Here is a 19,788-nt window from a genome sequence, read left to right on the forward strand (position 1 = left end):
TGTCAGATCACTCAGCATTACCGCATTCAGTGACATGTCAGATCACTCAGCATTACCGCATTCAGTGACATGTCAGATCACTCAGCATTACCGCATTCAGTGACATGTCAGATCACTCAGCATTACCGCATTCAGTGACATGTCAGATCACTCAGCATTACCGCATTCAGTGACATGTCAGATCACTCAGCATTACCGCATTCAGTGACATGTCAGGTCACTCAGCATTACCGCATCCGGTGACATGTCAGATCACTCAGCATTACCGCATCCGGTGACATGTCAGTTCACTCAGCATTACCGCATCCGGTGACATGTCAGATCACTCAGCATTACCGCATCCGGTGACATGTCAGATCACTCAGCATTACCGCATTCAGTCACATGTCAGATCACTCAGCATTACCACATTCAGTGACATGTCAGATCACTCAGCATTACCGCATTCGGTGACATGTCAGTTCACTCAGCATTACCGCATCCGGTGACATGTCAGATCACTCAGCATTACCGCATCCGGTGACATGTCAGATCACTCAGCATTACCGCATTCAGTCACATGTCAGATCACTCAGCATTACCGCATTCAGTGACATGTCAGATCACTCAGCATTACCGCATTCGGTGAAACGCCAATTCACTCAGCATTACCACATTCAGTGACATGTCAGATCACTCAGCATTACCACATTCAGTGACATGTCAGGTCACTCAGCATTACCACATCCGGTGACATGTCAGATCACTCAGCATTACCGCATTCAGTCACATGTCAGATCACTCAGCATTACCGCATTCAGTGACATGTCAGATCACTCAGCATTACCGCATTCAGTGACATGTCAGATCACTCAGCATTACCGCATTCAGTGACATGTCAGGTCACTCAGCATTACCGCATCCGGTGACATGTCAGATCACTCAGCATTACCGCATTCAGTGACATGTCAGATCACTCAGCATTACCGCATTCAGTGACATGTCAGGTCACTCAGCATTACCGCATCCGGTGACATGTCAGATCACTCAGCATTACCGCATCCGGTGACATGTCAGATCACTCAGCATTACCGCATTCAGTGACATGTCAGATCACTCAGCATTACCGCATTCAGTGACATGTCAGATCACTCAGCATTACCGCATTCAGTGACATGTCAGTTCACTCAGCATTACCGCATCCGGTGACATGTCAGATCACTCAGCATTACCGCATCCGGTGACATGTCAGATCACTCAGCATTACCGCATTCAGTCACATGTCAGATCACTCAGCATTACCACATTCAGTGACATGTCAGATCACTCAGCATTACCGCATTCGGTGACATGTCAGTTCACTCAGCATTACCGCATCCGGTGACATGTCAGATCACTCAGCATTACCGCATCCGGTGACATGTCAGATCACTCAGCATTACCGCATTCAGTCACATGTCAGATCACTCAGCATTACCGCATTCAGTGACATGTCAGATCACTCAGCATTACCGCATTCGGTGAAACGCCAATTCACTCAGCATTACCACATTCAGTGACATGTCAGATCACTCAGCATTACCACATTCAGTGACATGTCAGATCACTCAGCAGTACGGCATTCAGTGACATGTCAGATCACTCAGCATTACCGCATTCAGTGACATGTCAGATCACTCAGCATTACCACATTCAGTGACATGTCAGGTCACTCAGCATTACCACATCCGGTGACATGTCAGGTCACTCAGCATTACCGCATTCAGTGACATGTCAGATCACTCAGCATTACTGCATTCAGTGACATGTCAGATCACTCAGCATTACCGCATTCAGTGACATGTCAGATCACTCAGCATTACCACATTCAGTGACATGTCAGGTCACTCAGCATTACCACATCCGGTGACATGTCAGGTCACTCAGCATTACCGCATTCAGTGACATGTCAGATCACTCAGCATTACTGCATTCAGTGACATGTCAGATCACTCAGCATTACCGCATCCAGTGACATGTCAGATCACTCAGCATTACCGCATTCAGTGACATGTCAGATCACTCAGCATTACCACATTCAGTGACATGTCAGATCACTCAGCATTACCGCATTCAGTGACATGTCAGATCACTCAGCATTACCGCATTCAGTGACATGTCAGATCACTCAGCATTACCGCATTCAGTGACATGTCAGTTCACTCAGCATTACCACATTCAGTCACATGTCAGATCACTCAGCATTACCGCATCCGGTGACATGTCAGATCACTCAGCATTACCGCATTCAGTGACATGTCAGTTCTCAGCATTACCGCATTCAGTGACATGTCAGATCACTCAGCATTACCGCATTCAGTGACATGTCAGATCACTCAGCATTACCGCATTCAGTGACATGTCAGATCACTCAGCATTACCGCATTCAGTGACATGTCAGATCACTCAGCATTACCGCATTCAGTGACATGTCAGATCACTCAGCATTACCGCATTCAGTGACATGTCAGATCACTCAGCATTACCGCATCCGGTGACATGTCAGATCATTCAGCATTACCGCATTCAGTGACATGTCAGTTCACTCAGCATTACCGCATTCAGTGACATGTCAGATCACTCAGCATTACAGCATTCAGTGACATGTCAGATCACTCAGCATTACCGCATTCAGTGACATGTCAGATCACTCAGCATTACAGCATTCAGTGACATGTCAGATCACTCAGCATTACCGCATCCGGTGACATGTCAGATCATTCAGCATTACCACATTCAGTGACATGTCAGATCACTCAGCATTACCGCATCCGGTGACATGTCAGATCACTCAGCATTACCGCATTCAGTGACATGTCAGATCACTCAGCATTACCGCATTCAGTGACATGTCAGATCACTCAGCATTACCGCATTCAGTGACATGTCAGATCACTCAGCATTACTGCATTCAGTGACATGTCAGATCACTCAGCATTACCACATTCAGTGACATGTCAGATCACTCAGCATTACCGCATCCGGTGACATGTCAGGTCACTCAGCATTACTGCATTCAGTGACATGTCAGATCACTCAGCATTACCGCATCCGGTGACATGTCAGGTCACTCAGCATTACTGCATTCAGTGACATGTCAGATCACTCAGCATTACCGCATCCGGTGACATGTCAGGTCACTCAGCATTACTGCATTCAGTGACATGTCAGATCACTCAGCATTACTGCATTCAGTGACATGTCAGATCACTCAGCATTACTGCATTCAGTGACATGTCAGATCACTCAGCATTACCGCATTCAGTGACATGTCAGATCACTCAGCATTACTGCATTCAGTGACATGTCAGATCACTCAGCATTACTGCATTCAGTGACATGTCAGATCACTCAGCATTACCGCATTCAGTGACATGTCAGATCACTCAGCATTACTGCATTCAGTGACATGTCAGATCACTCAGCATTACCACATTCAGTGACATGTCAGATCACTCAGCATTACCGCATCCGGTGACATGTCAGGTCACTCAGCATTACTGCATTCAGTGACATGTCAGATCACTCAGCATTACTGCATTCAGTGACATGTCAGATCACTCAGCATTACTGCATTCAGTGACATGTCAGGTCACTCAGCATTACCGCATTCAGTGACATGTCAGGTCACTCAGCATTACCACATTCAGTGACATGTCAGATCACTCAGCATTACCGCATTCAGTCACATGTCAGATCACTCAGCATTACCGCATCCGGTGACATGTCAGATCACTCAGCATTACCGCATCCGGTGACATGTCAGATCACTCAGCATTACCGCATCCGGTGACATGTCAGATCACTCAGCATTACCGCATTCAGTGACATGTCAGATCACTCAGCATTACCACATTCAGTGACATGTCAGATCACTCAGCATTACCGCATCCGGTGACATGTCAGTTCACTCAGCATTACCGCATTCAGTGACATGTCAGATCACTCAGCATTACCGCATCCGGTGACATGTCAGTTCACTCAGCATTACCGCATTCAGTGACATGTCAGATCACTCAGCATTACCGCATTCAGTGACATGTCAGATCACTCAGCATTACCGCATTCAGTGACATGTCAGTTCTCAGCATTACCACATTCAGTGACATGTCAGATCACTCAGCATTACCGCATTCAGTGACATGTCAGATCACTCAGCATTACCACATTCAGTGACATGTCAGATCACTCAGCATTACCGCATTCAGTGACATGTCAGATCACTCAGCATTACCACATTCAGTGACATGTCAGGTCACTCAGCATTACCACATCCGGTGACATGTCAGATCACTCAGCATTACCGCATTCGGTGAAATATCAGTTCACTCAGCATTACCGCATTCGGTGAGATTTCAGTTCACTCAGCATTACCGCATTCGGTGAAATATCAGTTCACTCAGCATTACCGCATTCGGTGAAACGCCAATTCACTCAGCATTACCGCATCCGGTGACATGTCAGATCACTCAGCATTACCGCATTCGGTGAAATATCAGTTCACTCAGCATTACCGCATTCGGTGAGATTTCAGTTCACTCAGCATTACCGCATCCGGTGACATAATAATAATAATAATCTGAACATTCATATAGCGCTTTTCTCCTGTCGGACTCAAAGCGCTCAAGAGCTGCAGCCACTGGGACGCGCTCAAGAGGCCACCCTGCAGTGTTAGGGAGTCTTGCCTTGAACTCCTTACTGAATAGGTACTTGACCTAGCCAGGATTCGAACCCTGGTCTCCCATGTCAAAGGCAGAGCCCTTAACCAGTACACTATCCAGCCACTGATGTCATGTCAGATCACTCAGCATTACCGCATCCGGTGAAATATCCGGTGAAATATCAGTTCACTCAGCATTACCGCATCCGGTGACATGTCAGATCACTCAGCATTACCACATCCGGTGACATGTCAGATCACTCAGCATTACCGCATCCGGTGACATGTCAGATCACTCAGCATTACCGCATCCGGTGACATGTCAGATCACTCAGCATTACCGCATCCGGTGACATGTCAGATCACTCAGCATTACCGCATCCGGTGAGACGTCAGTTCACTCAGCATTACCGCATCCGGTGACATGTCAGGTCACTCAGCATTACCGCATTCGGTGAAATGTCAGGTCACTCAGCATTACCGCATCCGGTGAGACGTCCGTCAGGGAGTCTGGGGACAGAGGCAGGGGCGTAGCAATAGGGGTTGCAGAGGTAGCGACCGCATCGGGGCCCTTGAGGCAGAGGGGCCCCATGGGGCCTTTCCTAAACCAAAGTATAAGCTGTTTATTGGTCCTGTGGTGGTAATAATCACTTCTATAGATGCTTTGAACGTTAGTAATCATTAACACACTGTTCCCCATCCCCTTCTTGCACCTCTAACACTGTAGATGACATTGGCAGGTTTTGTTGCGCCCTATTAAGTGTTACGTATAGAGTGCTTGGGGGGGCCCAATGTAAAACTCGCACCGGGGCTCCAAGCTCCATAGCTACGCCACTGGACAGAGGTGACAGGCAGAGGATGCTGGGAGTCTAGGGACAGAGGTGACAGGTCCTCAGCAGAGAGGATGCTGGGAGTCTGGGGACAGAGGTGACAGGTCCTCAGCAGAGGATGCTGGGAGTCTGGGGACAGAGGTGACAGGTCCTCAGCAGAGGATGCAGGGAGTCTGGGGACACAGAGGTGACAGGTCCTCAGCAGAGGATGCTGGGAGTCTGGGGACAGAGGTGACAGGTCCTCAGCAGAGGATGCAGGGAGTCTGAGGACACAGAGGTGACAGGTCCTCAGCAGAGGATGCTTGGAGTCTGGGGACAGAGGTGACAGGTCCTCAGCAGAGAGGATGCTGGGAGTCTGGGGACAGAGGTGACAGTGTATCTGCTATCTCTGGAGTCTGGGGACAGAGGTGACAGGTCCTCAGCAGAGGATGCAGGGAGTCTGAGGACACAGAGGTGACAGGTCCTCAGCAGAGGATGCTGGGAATCTGGGACACAGAGGTGACAGGTCCTCAGCAGAGAGGATGCTGGGAGTCTGGGGACAGAGGTGACAGTGTATCTGCTATCTCTGGATGTAGTGTATGAAGGTTCTCTTAATGTCTATGTAATGGCTGCAGCCCTCGTGTGCCTAATGGCTGGTGTAATTCATTGTGCTCAGCTAAGTGCAGACATATTGCACATATTGATTTTTCGATGCTTGGAGGAGCAGGAGGCCGGGGGGAGCTGCCTATTAATATTCCACTGTGAGGATCTCACATTGAGGATCTCTGGGCAACCAGCAGCGTGCAGCCAGTCTGTGCCGACCTCTCTGTGATGGGCTGATAAGGGGAGAACATGGTGTCATGTATTGTATAACGCAGACAGATGCTGCAACATATGCCTTACCTCCAGCTATAGGCCGGAACATGCATGGACATATGCCTCCCGCCAACCTCCAGCTACAGGCCGGAACATGCATGGACATATGCCTCCCCGCCAACCTCCAGCTATAGGCCGGAACTTGCATGGACATATGCCTCCCGCCAACCTCCAGCTATAGGCCGGAACATGCATGGACATATGCCTCCCGCCAACCTCCAGCTATAGGCCGGAACATGCATGGACATATGCCTCCCGCCAACCTCCAGCTATAGGCCGGAACATGCATGGACATATGCCTCCCGCCAACCTCCAGCAATAGGCCTGACACCACAGGGGCCGGAACATGCATGGAAATATGCCTCCCGCCAACCTCCAGCTATAGGCCGGAACATGCATGGACATATGCCTCCCCGCCAACCTCCAGCTATAGGCCTGACACCACAGGGGCCGGAACATGCATGGACATATGCCTCCCGCCAACCTCCAGCTATAGGCCTGACACCACAGGGGCCGGAACATGCATGGACATATGCCTCCCCGCCAACCTCCAGCTATAGGCCTGACACCACAGGGGCCGGAACATGCATGGACATATGCCTCCCGCCAACCTCCAGCAATAGGCCTGACACCACAGGGGCCGGAACATGCATGGACATATGCCTCCCGCCAACCCCCAGCTATAGGCCTGACACCACAGGGGCCGGAACATGCATGGACATGTGCCTCCTGCCAACCTCCAGCAATAGGCCTGACACCACAGGGGCCGGAACATGCATGGACATATGCCTCCCGCCAACCTCCAGCTATAGGCCTGACATCACAGGGGCCGGAACATGCATGGACACATGCCTCCCCGCCAACCTCCAGCTATAGGCCGGAACATGCATGGACATATGCCCCCTCCCCCCCCCCCCCCCCCGCGCGCACACTCCAGCTACAGGCCTGACACCACAGGGGCCGGAACATGCATGGACATATACCTCCCCGCCAACCTCCAGCTATAGGCCTGACACCACAGGGGCCGGAACATGCATGGACATATTCCTCCCCGCCAGCCTCCAGCTATAGGCCGGAACATGCATGGACATATGCCTCCCCGCCAACCTCCAGCTATAGGCCGGAACATGCATGGACATATGCCCCCCCCCCCCGCGCACACTCCAGCTATAGGCCTGACACCACAGGGGCCGGAACATGCTTGGAAATATGCCTCCCGCCAACCTCCAGCTATAGGCCTGACACCACAGGGGCCAGAACATGCATGGTCATATGCCTCCCGCCAGCCTCCAGCTATAGGCCGGAACATGCATGGACATATGCCTCCCCGCCAACCTCCAGCTATAGGCCGGAACATGCATGGACATATGCCCCCCCCCCCCCCGCGCACACTCCAGCTATAGGCCTGACACCACAGGGGCCGGAACATGCATGGACATACTGACACCACAGGGGCCGGAACATGCATGGACATATTCCTCACCGCCAACCTTCAGCTATAGGCCGGAACATGCATGGACATATGCCTCCCCGCCAGCCTCCAGCTATAGGCCTGACACCACAGGGGCCGGAACATGCATGGACATATGCCTCCCCGCCAACCTCCAGCTATAGGCCTGACACCACAGGGGCCGGAACATGCATGGACCTATGCCTCCCGCCAACCTCCAGCTATAGGCCTGACACCACAGGGGCCGGAACATGCATGGACCTATGCCTCCCGCCAACCTCCAGCTATAGGCCTGACACCACAGGGGCCGGAACATGCATGGACATATGCCTCCCCGCCAACCTCCAGCTATAGGCCTGACACCACAGGGGCCGGAACATGCATGGACATAGGCCTCCCCACCAACCTCCAGCTATAGGCCTGACACCACAGGGGCCGGAACATGCATGGACATATGCCTCCCCGCCAACCTCCAGCTATAGGCCTGACACCACAGGGGCCGGAACATGCATGGACATATGCCTCCCGCCAACCTTCAGCTATAGGCCGGAACATGCATGGACATATGCCTCCCCGCCAGCCTCCAGCTATAGGCCGGAACATGCACGGACATACTGACACCACAGGGGCCGGAACATGCATGGACATATGCCTCCCCGCCAACCTCCAGCTATAGGCCTGACACCACAGGGGCCGGAACATGCATGGTCATATGCCTCCCCGCTAACCTCCAGCTATAGGCCTGACACCACAGGGGCCGGAACATGCATGAACATATGCCTCCCCGCCAACCTCCAGCTATAGGCCTGACACCACAGGGGCCGGAACATGCATGGTCATATGCCTCCCCGCTAACCTCCAGCTATAGGCCTGACACCACAGGGGCCGGAACATGCATGGACATATTCCTCCTCCCCAACCTCCAGCTATAGGCCTGACACCACAGGGGCCGGAACATGCATGGTCATATGCCTCCCCGCTAACCTCCAGCTATAGGCCTGACACCACAGGGGCCGGAACATGCATGGACATATTCCTCCCGCCAGCCTCCAGCTATAGGCCTGACACCACAGGGGCCGGAACATGCATGGTCATATGCCTCCCCGCTAACCTCCAGCTATAGGCCTGACACCACAGGGGCCGGAACATGCATGGACATATGCCTCCCCGCTAACCTCCAGCTATAGGCCTGACACCACAGGGGCCGGAACATGCATGGACATATGCCTCCCCGCCAACCTCCAGCTATAGGCCTGACACCACAGGGGCCGGAACATGCATGGACATATGCCTCCCCGCCAACCTCCAGCTATAGGCCTGACACCACAGGGGCCGGAACATGCATGGACATACTGACACCACAGGGGCCGGAACATGCATGGACATATGCCTCCCCGCCAACCTCCAGCTATAGGCCTGACACCACAGGGGCCGGAACATGCATGGACATACTGACATCAGAGGGGCCGGAACATGCATGGACATATGCCTCCCCGCCAACCTCCAGCTATATACCTGACACCACAGGGGCTGGAACAAGCATGGACATACTGACACCACAGGGGCCGGAACATGCATGGACATATGCCTCCCCGCCAACCTCCAGCTATAGGCCTGACACCACAGGGGCCGGAACATGCATGGACATATGACTCACTGCCAACCTCCAGCTATATACCTGACACAACAGGGGCTGGAACAAGCATGGACATACTGACACCACAGGGGCCGGAACATGCATGGACATATTCCTCCCCGCCAACCTCCAGCTATATACCTGACACCACAGGGGCTGGAACAAGCATGGACATACTGACATCAGAGGGGCCGGAACATGCATGGACATATTCCTCCCCGCCAACCTCCAGCTATAGGCCTGACACCACAGGGGCCGGAACATGCATGGACATATTCCTCCCCGCCAACCTCCAGCTATAGGCCTGACACCACAGGGGCCGGAACATGCATGGACATATGCCTCCCGCCAACCTCCAGCTATAGGCCTGACACCACAGGGGCCGGAACATGCATGGACATATTCCTCCCCGCCAACCTACAGCTATATACCTGACACCACAGGGGCTGGAACAAGCATGGACATACTGACATCAGAGGGGCCGGAACATGCATAGACATATTCCTCCTCGCCATCCTCCAGCTATATACCTGACACCACAGGGTGTACTTTACATTGGAGCACACACGCTAACAAAATGCTGCATCTCCTGCATTTGTGATTTTGCTAATCGCAATCGCTTCTGTGGAATTTGCACCCTCCATTTACATTGGCAGAGTGTTTAGGGAAATTGCTAGTGATTTCTCACACTCCCTAAACGCTCAAAAAATGGCTGTAGTGGCTTCCAGCCCTGAGGCTCCCGGTGTCCCTGCGTTTTTCTTCTGTACCTGCTACAGCTTCCAGATCACTGATGAATGTGTTCATGTTGTCTGATCCACCAAGAGCATAAAATAAGACATATCCTGCCCTAATATCCATAAACACAGCCACTAACAATGCGACAGGCTAAAATATACAACACTACCGCTATTTATAAACCAGTAGGAAAGTATAATAATCACCATGATAAACGCCTTTATGGACGAAAAAACAAATCAACAAACTAAAGAAAAGACATCCATATTGGTAACAAAAATGACTGATGCTAGCAATATATAATTTAAAGGGGAACTGTAGTGAGTGGATATGGAGGCTGCCATGTTTATTTCCTTTTAAGCAATACCTGTTGCCTGGCTGTCCTGCTAATCCTCTGCTTCTAATACTATTAGCCATAGACCCTGAACAAGCATGCAGCAGATCAGGTGTTTCTGACATTACTGTCAGATCTGACAAGATTAGCTACATGCTTCTTTCTGGTGTTATTCAGACACTACTGCAGAGAAATAGACCAGCAGGACAGCCAGGCAACTGGTATTGAGTAAAAGGAAATAAATATGCTAGCCTCCGTATACCTCTTACTTCAGTTCCCCTTCAAGCGAGAGGGATATGAAGGATGCCATATTTATTTCCTTTTGAGCAATACCAGTTACCTGGCAGTCCTGCTGATCCTCTGCCTAATACTTTTAGCCATAGCCCCTGAACAAGCATGCAGCAGATCAGGTGTTTCTGACATTATTGTCAGATCTGACTGGATTAGCTGCAGGCTTGTTTCTGACATTATTTAGACACTACTGCAGCCAGAGAGATCAGCAGGACTGCCAGGCAACTGGTATTGTTTAACAGGAAATACATATAGCACCCTCCACATATCTCTCACTTCAGTTGTCCCTTAGGCTGCTTTCACAGTGGGATGTTACAGGCACACGTTAGAGCAGCCTGTAACGCAGCCCACCGCACAGTAATGAAAAATCAATGGGCTGCTCACAGTGCACACGTTGCGTTACAGTGTAACGCTGGACGTTCAAAGAAAGTGCAGCATGCTGTGCATTATATGTGGTTTTAGCCGTGTTAGACTGTTTGCACATGCTCAGTGATGTGTATTGTGAGTAGCAACATGGCTAATTAATATTCACTGCACTGTGCGACCGTCACTGGCGGGACCACGTGATGCGGAGTGTTCCGATCACAGTCTTTTGCCGCATGCGCCATTTTCGTTTGATAGTATGCGTCAAAAAGTACGCATCACGGACGCATCAAGAGACGCATAACGCGGCTCTATATAACGTCCAACTTCAAAGCTCACATGCGTTGCGTTAGGGGTAGTGTTGGGCGAACAGTGTTCACCACTGTTCGGGTTCTGCAGAACATCACCCTGTTCGGGTGATGTTCGAGTTCGGCCGAACACCTGATGGTGTTCGGCCAATCCGTTCGGCCATATGGCCGAACTAAGAGCGCATGGCCGAACGTTCCCCGAACGTTCGGCTAGCGCTGTGATTGGCCGAACGGGTCACGTGGTTCGGACCCGAACGCGCTCTGATTGGCCGAACGGGTCACGTGGTTCAGGTCAATAAATACCCGAACCACGTCATTTCTCCGCCATTTGTCTGTGGGTTTAGCTTTGGGTAGGCAGGCAGGGTAGTTCTCTCTCCAGCCAGGCTAGCCAGGGTCCCCCCAGTCATTGTGTCGCTGCTGGGAACAGTAGTACACCGCTCACCCACACTATATAGCAATTGTGTTTACTGCCACTCTGTGTACACCGCTCACCCACACTATATAGCATTGTGTTTACTGCCACTCTGTGTGTCTGCTGGGAACAGTAGTACACCGCTCAACCACCACTGTATACCATTGTGCTCTGTGTCGCTGCTGGGAATAGTGGTACACTGCTCACCCACCACTGTATAGCATTGTGCTCTGACTCGCTGCTGGGAACAGTAGTACACCGCTCACCCACACTATATAGCATTGTGTTTACTGCACTCTGTGTCTGCTGGGAACAGTAGTACACCGCTCACCCGCCACTGTATAGCATTGTGCTCTGTGTCGCTGCTGGGAATAGTGGTACACCGCTCACCCACACTACATAGCATTGTGTCTACTGCCACTCTGTGTTTCTGCTGGGAACAGTAGAACACCGCTCACCCTGTATAGCATTGTGCTCTGTGTTGCTGCTGGGAATAGTGGTACACCGCTCACCCACACTATATAGCATTGTGTTTACTGCCACTCTGTGTGTCTGCTGGGAACAGTAGTACACCGCTCAACCACCACTGTATACCATTGTGCTCTGTGTCGCTGCTGGGAATAGTGGTACACCGCTCACCCACCACTGTATAGCATTGTGCTCTGTGTCGCTGCTGGGAACAGTAGTACACCGCTCACCCAGCACTATATAGCATTGTGTTTACTGCCACTCTGTGTGTCTGCTGGGAACAGTAGTACACCGCTCAACCACCACTGTATACCATTGTGCTCTGTGTCGCTGCTGGGAATAGTGGTACACCGCTCACCCACCACTGTATAGCATTGTGCTCTGTGTCGCTGCTGGGAACAGTAGTACACCGCTCACCCAGCACTATATAGCATTGTGTTTACTGCCACTCTGTGTGTCTGCTGGGAACAGTAGTACACCGCTCAACCACCACTGTATACCATTGTGCTCTGTGTCGCTGCTGGGAATAGTGGTACACTGCTCACCCACCACTGTATAACATTGTGCTCTGACTCGCTGCTGGGAACAGTAGTACACCGCTCACCCACACTATATAGCATTGTGTTTACTGCACTCTGTGTCTGCTGGGAACAGTAGTACACCGCTCACCCGCCACTGTATAGCATTGTGCTCTGTGTCGCTGCTGGGAATAGTGGTACACCGCTCACCCACACTACATAGCATTGTGTCTACTGCCGCTCTGTGTTTCTGCTGGGAACTGTAGTACACCGCTCACCCTGTATAGCATTGTGCTCTGTGTTGCTGCTGGGAATAGTAGTACACCGCTCACCCACACTATATAGCATTGTGTTTACTGCCACTCTGTGTGTCTGCTGGGAACAGTAGTACACCGCTCACCCTGTATAGCATTGTGCTCTGTGTTGCTGCTGGGAATAGTAGTACACCGCTCACCCACACTATATAGCATTGTGTTTACTGCCACTCTGTGTCTGCTGGGAAGAGTAGTACACCGCTCACCCGCCACTGTATAGCATTGTGCTCTGTGTCGCTGCTGGGAATAGTGGTACACCGCTCACCCACACTACATAGCATTGTGTCTACTGCCACTCTGTGTTTCTGCTGGGAACAGTAGTACACCGCTCACCCTGTATAGCATTGTGCTCTGTTTTGCTGCTGGGAATAGTAGTACACCGCTCACCCACACTATATAGCATTGTGTTTACTGCCACTCTGTGTGTCTGCTGGGAACAGTAGTACACCGCTCAACCACCACTGTATACCATTGTGCTCTGTGTCGCTGCTGGGAATAGTGGTACACCGCTCACCCACCACTGTATAGTATTGTGCTCTGTGTCGCTGCTGGGAATAGTGGTACACCGCTCACCCACCACTGTATAGCATTTCTGTACTGCCACTGTACTGCTGCCAGTCAGCGTGTACTTTAAGGATAAGTGAAATGAGGAAGAAATCCGGTGAAAGAGGGAGGGGCAAGGGAAGAGGTGTTTCCCCTGACGGTTCACGTACAGGCCACAGGGGAGCACCGAAAAAAACCCACTCAATACCGCCCATGTTGTCCAGGACAACAACCCTCACAAATCCAAAAGAACAGGACCAGATAATTACTTGGATGACCTCTCAAGCGTCCAGCAGTGGGTTAAGCAGCACCAGCACATCACGCACGAGGTCCGAGTCCTCAGCCAGTTACAAGGAGCCAGTGGGCACAAAGCTGACACAACCGGCAGCGACACCACGCACACAACTGCCAGATAACCAGTCCGATGAATTACCTCAGGACACAATGGGGTATTCGCAGGAGCTATTCCCAGCCCAACAAACTTCCACCTTTCAAAGGTCAATGGAACAGCCAGAAATGTTGTGCCTGGATTCACAACCATTAACTGTGGGAAATGCACCGCGCACTGAAATGCAAGGCGAGTCTGAGGAGGACTCGGAAATCCAAATCCCAGAGCAAGTTGGGCAGGAGGGGTTGCAATTGCAGGAGGTCGGCCGAGAAGCTCTGGAAGACGACGTTGGAGTGAGCTGCGCAGAGGTTGTTCTGGGGAGCTCTACTCCACGGCGGCGGCCCCCCACAATGACATATGACGAGTTTGAGGAGATGGAAGAGGAGGGTTTCACTGGCGAACTCAGGGGGCTGTTCCGGGTGTCTGGAACCTCCCCCCTGCACTGAGCTGTGTATTCAGCCAGGGAAGCCCACATAATATAAACAGCCTCATTCTCCCTCCCTTCTTACTTCTGGTGCCTCCCTCCAGCTAATAGAATGAGAGAGGCAGCCGAGCTTCCCCTGCAAGAAGATGCAGCCTGCAGTGAGTGAGAGAATGTTGATTCTGGAGTCCCAGACTCTCCACAGCACAGCAGTGTCAGACATGATGAAATTAGAGTGCAGGCAAGCTGGTAAATATGCACAGCATGATGCAGAGCTTGCCTGGACTCAGGGTCTGTGGGCAAACATCTGTCTGGTCTCTTCCCATTGTTATAATGACTGCATGTGTGGATAAGGTGTGGATAACAAGCTGAAAAGTTTTTGACAGTCCCTAGACTCCAGGAGGGCTTCTTTCTGACTTGTGTGAGAGACTGGCAGGGACAGGAGTCCGATTACAGGCAAGTAGCCTGTGTGATGTGGGACTTCAATACAGATAAGTTCTCTGCTCCATCTCAGGCTATTCTCAATTTCTCCACTCCTCTCTCTGGGCTAGTGCAACGCCAAAATGACAATAGCAATCGCTAGCAATTTGTGAGTGTGATTTTGTGAAGTGATTTTCAGAGCGATTTTTGAATGAATTGCTCAAAAACATGCTACATGCAGTATACCTGCGATTTTGAAAAAATCACAACGCTGCTGTGGGAACACCCACATAGGGTAACATTAGCCAAGCGCTTTTCAAATCACTGTTGATTTGAAAAACGCTCAGAAGCACTCTTGGTGTGCACCAGCCCTCCCTCATTCACCTTTGTTTCCCTCTTCCCCTAGAGCTGACTGTGTGTTCTTGTCTTACAGGAAAGCTAAATAAAAGTGCAATCCTGGTGAGGCAAAATATTATTATTTAGTATTTATATAGCGCCGCCATCTTCCGCAGATGCATATATCCCTGCATCATATGGGTATCGCTTGCGCTATGTGACACTATGTGGCATATTCCACTGAATTGTCCAAACTAAGTCTATCTCCTGTTCCTCTCTTGGGGAGTTGTTCCAGCGCTGTCCCCCGTTCACATTTGCTGCTACCAGAATCCCTCAGAAACACTCGTGTCCTTGAGTACTTCCAACGATAGGCAGCTCCGTAATACGCCAGCGCACTTTTGTGCATGGGCAGTATGGAGCCACCTGTATTCGGAAGCACTCGGGACATACGTGCTTCTGGACCTTTCAGGAACCCCCCCCTTAAAAATCCTGCGTTTGCCCCTGGGTTTGGACAATGTGGACACAGACCCAGATTTTGTATGTGAAGGAGAACATCACCGTCGTAGCAGCACAGATGAGTCTGTTGAAGAACCCACTGCTGCACGAGTTCGCCTTGTGCCACAAGGTAGGCGGCGCGCAATTTCAGGCACCACAAGCGTTGAAGTTCAAGTGAGAGGCAAAAGAGGCGCAAACAGAAATCGCCAGCAAGGCAGGTGCTCCAAAGTCTGGGCTTTCTTTGAAGACTGCACTGAGGATGGTACCATGGCGATTTGCAAGGTGTGCAAGACCCGCCTGAGCAGGGGGAAAAATATTAACAACCTCTCCACCACCAGCATGAGCCGCCACATGCTATCCAAACATCCCACTCTGTGGGCAAACGCGGCAGGACAGGGTACCAGCAACACTGCCTCCCTTGGGGTCACCAGACTCACCACCAGACCCGCCTCAGCAGCAGCAGTAGCCCAGCCATTGCGTGGTTCACAACAACATTCACAAACATCAGACGACGCTGACACTGTCACTTTCCGGACTACTGCTCTTGAGGTCTCCCAGTCTTCATCAAACACAACAACCAACAGCCCTTCAGTGTGCAGCCCTACGGTTCAGTTGTCTGTCTCGGAGATGTTTGAGCGCAAGAGGAAATTGCCAGCAAATGACCCCCGGGCCGTGGCAGTAACAGCCAGCATAGCCAAGCTTCTGGCCTGCGAAATGCTGCCATATCGAGTGGTGGAGACAAACAGCTTCAAGGGCATGATGTCAGTGGCCATCCCACGTTACGTGGTTCCCAGCCGCTACCACTTTGCGCGCTCTGCAGTGCCTGAGCACGTGGTCAGCAAAATAACCCGAAGCTTGAAGAATGCCGTTGCCTGCAAGGTTCACCTCACCACTGACACCTGGACGAGTGCGTTCGGCCAGGGTCGATACATCTCCCTTACCGCGCACTGGGTGAACCTTGTGGAGCCTGGCAGCGATTCCTCACCTGCTACGGCGCGGGTGTTGCCCACGCCGCAAACAGCTGCACCGCCGTCCCTCCCACAGGATAACAACAGCAGCACCTACCTCTCGGACTCCTTCTCCTCCAACGCATCTCAAAGCTGTACCTCATCCGGAAACGCTAACCCCGCACCAGCAGCAGTAGGATCGTGGAAGCAGTGCAGCACAGCTGTTGGCATGCGTCAGCAAGCATTGCTGAAGCTGATCTGCCTTGGGGATAAGCAGCACACAGGGGAGGAAATTTGGAGGGGAATAGAGGAACAGACGGATTTGTGGCTGGCACCGCTGGACCTGAAACCGGGCATGGTTGTGTGTGATAATGGGAGTAATCTCATTCGCGCTTTAAGGTTGGCTAAGCTGACACACATCCCTTGCCTGGCGCACGTGATGAACCTAGTAGTTCAGTGGTTCCTGAGGACATACCCAGGCATGGCCGATCTTCTGTTGAAGGTGCGACGAGTGGCCAAACATTGTAGAAATTCCAGTACTGCTTCGGGGGCACTCGCCAAGATGCAGGAGCGCTTCAATCTCCCCCACCATCGCTTGCTGTGTGATGTCCCTACGCGCTGGAATTCTACGCTGCACATGCTAGCCCGCTTTTGCGAGCAGAAGAGTGCAGTGGTCCAGTACATGACGGCGCAGTACCGAGGCGCATCCGGCCAGCTGCCAAGCTTCTGTGGATCCGATTGGGCCAACATGTTGGACCTCTGCCAAGTCCTCCAAAATTTTGAGCAATCCACGTTGCTTGTGAGCAGTGACAACTCTTCAGTCAGCATTACCATACCACTGCTGTGTTTACTGAAGAGGTCAATGTTGAAAATCAAGGAAACAGCTGTCATGATGCAACTGGGGGAATCTGAAGGAGAAAACGATCAGCGTGATGGTACCAACATCAGGCCATCCGCCTCAGGAAACGCTGGCCCCAGCAGCTATGACGAAGAAGAGGAGGAGGAACAGCTGGAGTTGGAGCAGGAATTTCCTGCCACCACTGACGAGGGCCAGAGCGGTGCACGTTGGACTTCCACAATTCAGCGCGAATGGTCAGCAGAAGCAGACCAGGAAGAAGGTGACGACTATGATGCATCACAACAACTATCACAACGCTCACAAGAGGATGATGAGGATTCTGGCAGGACTCTGGCACACATGGCTCAATTCATGCTAGACTGCATTGAACGCGACCCACGCATTGTGCGCATTCTGGACAACACCAATTACTGGGTTTATACACTTCTGGATCCACGGTACAAACACAATGTTCCAAAACTGCTTGAAGAAAGAGTCAGACAGGTCAAAATGGAAGAATACCAGCAGGCCCTTGTGGAGACTTTAGAGAGGAGATTGACATCCTCCCCCTCCTCTAGCCAGTTGTACGCCGACAGACTGACTTCCGCAAACCCAGGACGACCAGGAGGGCAGCAAACAACACAAGCCGCAGCTAGTGCCCAAAAGGGAATGGTATCGGCAGTGTCCTTGGAGTGGGAACATTTTCTGACACCCATGTAGCAGCAGCCCACTGAACAGCAAGCGTGCAGATCCACCTCCAACACCGATCGCCTGGAGAAGATGGTCAAGGACTACATGTCAGATGGCGTAGCTGTGTTGAACAATCCATCTGCACCCTTCAACTATTGGGTATCGAAGCTAGACACCTGGCACGAACTGGCAATGTACGCAATAGAGGTGCTGGCTTGCCCGGCAGCCAGCGTTATGTCGGAACGCTGTTTCAGTGCTGCCGGAGGCATCGTCACAGATCGGCGTATCCGCCTCTCCACAGAAAATGCAGACCGTCTGACTCAAATTAAAATGAATCAATCCTGGATTGGAAACGACTATGCAACACTCCCGGACCCCAACCAAGTAACATGAACAATGACCATCTGTGATGGGTTAGCGTTTCCGGTCCCTGTTTATTGAACCTCTCATCTTTATTACATTTATGACTGCATGGCGGCAAAAAGCATTGCTATATCCGCACGCTTTTTGTCCTCATGCAAGGCCTGGGTTGTTGTGTCTCAAAAAGCGTGGCCTTCTCCTCCTGCGCCTCCTCCTGTTCCATCACGTGTGCTGCTGCTGCTGCTGGGTTAGCGTATAGTGTTGCCGGTCCCTGTTTATGGAACCTCTCATCTTTATTACATTTATGACTGCATGGCGGCAAAAAGCATTGCTATATCCGCACGCTTTTTGTCCTCATGCAAGGCCTGGGTTGTTGTGTCTCAAAAAGCGTGGCCTTCTCCTCCTGCGCCTCCTCCTGTTCCATCACGTGTGCTGCTGCTGCTGCTGGGTTAGCGTTGCCGGTCCCTTTTTACGGAACCTCTCATCTATATTACATTTATGACTGCATGGCGGTAAAAAGCATGCTTTCCGCACGCTTCTTGTCCTCATGCAAGGCCTGGGTTGTTGTGTCTCAAAGCGTGGCCTTCTCCTCCTGCGCCTCCTCCTGTTCCATCACGTGTGCTGCTGCTGCTGCTGGGTTAGCGTTGCCGGTCCCTGTTTATGGAACCTCTCATCTTTATTACATTTATGACTGCATGGCGGTAAAAAGCATGCTATCCGCACGCTTCTTGTCCTCATGCAAGGCCTGGGTTGTTGTGTCTCAAAGCGTGGCCTTCTCCTCCTGCGCCTCCTCCTGTTCCATCACGTGTGCTGCTGCTGCTGCTGGGTTAGCGTTGCTGGTCCCTGTTTATGGAACCTCTCATCTTTATTACATTTATGACTGCATGGCGGCAAAAAGCATTGCTATATCCGCACGCTTTTTGTCCTCATGCAAGGCCTGGGTTGTTGTGTCTCAAAAAGCGTGGCCTTCTCCTCCTGCGCCTCCTCCTGTTCCATCACGTGTGCTGCTGCTGCTGCTGCTGGGTTAGCGTTGCCGGTCCCTTTTTACGGAACCTCTCATCTATATTACATTTATGACTGCATGGCGGTAAAAAGCATGCTATCCGCACGCTTCTTGTCCTCATGCAAGGCCTGGGTTGTTGTGTCTCAAAGCGTGGC

The sequence above is a fragment of the Hyperolius riggenbachi genome, chromosome 7, assembly GCF_040937935.1.
Source record: "Hyperolius riggenbachi isolate aHypRig1 chromosome 7, aHypRig1.pri, whole genome shotgun sequence".
Lineage (NCBI taxonomy): Eukaryota > Metazoa > Chordata > Amphibia > Anura > Hyperoliidae > Hyperolius > Hyperolius riggenbachi.